Here is a 3,835-nt window from a genome sequence, read left to right as displayed (position 1 = left end):
CGGAAATCCGCCTGCCTCTGCCTCCCAAGTGCTAGGATTAAAGGCGTGCGCCACCACCGCCCGGCGTGAGGTTCTTAAATTAAAGACACCAGTGACACATGAGTTAGAGTCCTAGATTCAAATGTATTTTCCATTTTGTGAACAACAAGATTTCTTCCCAGCCATTAAAATGTACCCTCAACTTACTTTAAGAAAAGAGGTTGGTCATTAACTGTGGTTTCCAAAGATCTTAGCTATACAATGATTTAAAATACACCTTTGACTTAAAGTTGGGAATATCAGGCTTATGTAGAAGTGCCTCTTCAGCTTGCATGCATTCTGGATATACTTTCATGAGATTCTCTAATATATAAATGTCCTTACAGGGTTTTATAAAACTCAGTATTTAACTTCATGTTGTCTATAAATGACACTGTTCTTTGTAGATCCTCCACTATCATGAAAAATGTCTCATTATATATTCTGTGACTCTGCTGGGATTTTCAATGTCTAGTCTGGCTTAAGAATGTGTCTTTAAAAAATTAAGGAAAAGAAAAACACCCATGGAAATGAATAACACACACACAAAAAGATTAGCTGGGGGACGTTCGTTTGCTTTGCTTTCTTCACAAGCCATTCCTGTCAGTGGTCAGTTATAATAAAGGCAGAACAAAGTTCCCCGGTGTCTCCTGAAAAATAGCTGCCTGCCGTTCCTTTCAATTGCTCCGTTACCCAGGCAGGCCAGCCTCCAGCCAGAAGCCAGCAGGCAAAATTTAAAAGCCACGCTTCAAAATGTTAGTAGCAGCTATCCATGCATCCATAACTCTTAGCCCTCTAGATATGGGGTCATCTTTCAATACTACCCCACTGTCATATACAACATTCGTCTTGTCCTGCATTCAACTGATTGTGTCAAACTATGGAGTAACTATATAATACACATACACAATAGCACAATGAAAGCAATAATCTCCAACCCAGTTTCTTTATTTATCTGAGTGCTATTACAAAGTTTCCTGCAGTAGGGAAAGGCTGGGGAGGCTGCGATGTGTTCAGCCTGCACTGGATCTCAGAGGAGTCCACGCTCCAGAGGGCTGAAGGAGAGACAGCATTTGCTTCGGTTTTTAACCAAGGATGTGTGGTTTCCAGCATTTTAAATAACCAAATTTGTTTTCCTAAATTCTAATAAACCTGGCTTATGTTATGTAGAATCTATTTTCTGATTCACCCAGGAAAGTAAATTATGCTGATGTTTATGCATCCTAGAAAAATAAATAGGTTATCTAAAATAGCGTTTAACTCACCTTGATTTTTTTTTTCAAGAAAGGTCTATGAATGAATTCTTCCACCCAAACAAATCCAATTTGCCAAACTGTATTTTGTTTTATTGTAATGGAATACGATTCACAAAATCATAATACGATGTTAAAGATGTGCTCTCCTTAGAATTGTTTCCAAGTTGCTCTTTAATCCTTGTGTAAAAGCTTCTGGGGGGAAAAAGTTCACTTTGGGGAATGAGACTTTTCCCCCCTGAAGCTACACCTGCAGTAAGTTGTGAAATGTCAACAAGACGGTAGAGAACATTTAATTCTTTAGTCACTGGATAGATTGCCTAGGCATTTAGGTACACTCCCAGAGAAGAGGATGAAATGTTATTGAGAAGGACTGAGCTCAATTTAGCACAATTTACACAACGCATAGATTTATTGTAAGAAACAACGACAAACATTTAGAAGCCACAGCGCAAATACTTTCGTCATTGTGATTTGTATGAAGCTAGTAGGCAAACAACACTGTTAATGTTTTTAGAGAACCGTCTCATTTCCTGATAATTTTGCAGTGTTTCTGAACAATAAAGAAGCTCTGTTGGCCACGACAACTTGATAAAAATAAATAAATAAAAATAAAAAGGAGGAAGAAGGGAGAGGAAGAGAGAGTTTGAGGCAATCAGAACACAGCCGTGGTGTGGTTAAAGAGTAGGTGCTTGGGTGGAATCAGAACCGCAGGGAGGATCAAAACACAAACTAAAAGAGAGAGAGAGAGAGAGAGAGAGAGAGAGAGAGAGAGAGAGAGAGAGAGAGAGAGAGAGAGAGAGAGAGAGAGAGAGAGAGAGAGAGAGAGAGAGAGAGAGAGAGAGAGAGAGAGAGAGAGAAGGTGTAGCAGACTCTTGGTAATTGTTATACACCACGGAGTGGAGCGAGCTGCCTGCTCGAAGCCGAGTCCGTCTCCTTCCCAGTATGTTCCGAAAGAAAATAAGTCTTGTTAATATCTTCGCAAAAGTCAATCCTCTTTCAGCAATCAAACAGTGCTCTTTGTAACAGAGCTGCAAAGTACGTGGGGTTTTCAGCCACACTGTAATATTTTTATAGCCCCGCAGTCACCATCTATTCCGTATACACAAACATCCGCGTACCCAGAAAATAATTGTGGATAATTCAATGTTCAGATTCGATAATGGATGCTCAAATAAATATGAGAATTCCAAGCAAATTTGTGCAAATGAAAAAAGATTTCCTCTGACATAATGGCATGGTGCAAGGCTGTGTGTAATGAGCTGTAATTTGTCTGGAAGAGCATTTTAAAGGGGTTGATCCACCCACTGGAAGGACCAGCAGCCGTTCCAAGCCTCATAGCACTGAGCCGGCCTGCCTCGTCTCCGAGGAAATTACACCACAAGCAGGCCAAATTTCTGACAACTTCCATAAATTACTTCAGATTTTCATATTTCAAATTTCATCTGCATTCATCATGTGAGTTTGACTGAGGAAGAAATGTCTAGGAGCAGCTCAGCTAGCATTCAATGCAGCCGTCCCAGGAGCCTGCCCTGGGACGGGATAATTGAATTTGGTTTTGATTAGATTACTTCTGCTGCAGTCTACTGCCAATCTGAAGTATTGTGCCTTCCTCTCTACTTAACCTTCCTGCCCCATGCCTGCTCCAGCCTGCATGCAGCTCTCTGTATTGCAGAATATATTTGAACAATCAAAGTTAGGAGTTATTATTTTGCCTTCCATTGTCCATCCTTATAAAAGCACACATCCTTCACTGGGCTCCCTCTTCCCAGAAATCGGATTACTTCTTTTTTTTAGTTTGTAATATTGTTTACCATTTTCAGTGGAAAGTGCCCTGTAATTTAGGTGGAAAATCTAAAATCATTACTAAATCTTGGCATGATGCAATAGACTATAAATAAGGATCATCTTTAAAACAACTATAATCATCACTCGGCGACACATGAGGAGACCGAAAACAGGTGAATAATGAATATGCCCATCCATTAAACTAAAAAATCTATTGTAAACTGAAGTTATTTTTCAACCCTTTACCTAATGGTCAATGAAAAGGGCCCTCTGTAATCGCTCTTCCAAAGCAGGCTATTAGAAATTCAGAATACAAACTCCTGGTAAACATGCAAAAGCATAAACACTATTAACTTAGGAGAAATACGGGCACAATAGCAAAACAATCTGGGAAACAGACATAGGGAAATTAAATTTGAAAACACGAAATGACGATTAACAGTAAATATGGACTGTGGCTATCTCACAATGCCTAAGCACATTTTTCCCTTTAGTTTTAGAAAATGACTACATTTATGTGAGATCCAATAACTGAAGAACACCAAAAATGTTTGTCGCTGACTAAGTTAGAGGCAAGATTATTAGGAACACAGATAAATAAACAAAGCTAATGTTGTTTTTAAGTGATATCTATCACTTCCTCTTTATTGAGTTATCGCTTTAAACAATATAAGTTTCTTTGATGCCATGTGTCTGAACTGAGGACTTTAGCTTCTTTATTGTTCTCCATTTTGATGAAAAAAATTGAATTGGGGTCTGTTTTATTGAATTTTGTT

This window comes from Mastomys coucha, unplaced genomic scaffold, assembly GCF_008632895.1.
Source record: "Mastomys coucha isolate ucsf_1 unplaced genomic scaffold, UCSF_Mcou_1 pScaffold22, whole genome shotgun sequence".
NCBI classification, from domain to species: domain Eukaryota; kingdom Metazoa; phylum Chordata; class Mammalia; order Rodentia; family Muridae; genus Mastomys; species Mastomys coucha.
Note: the sequence above shows the minus strand (reverse complement) of the source record.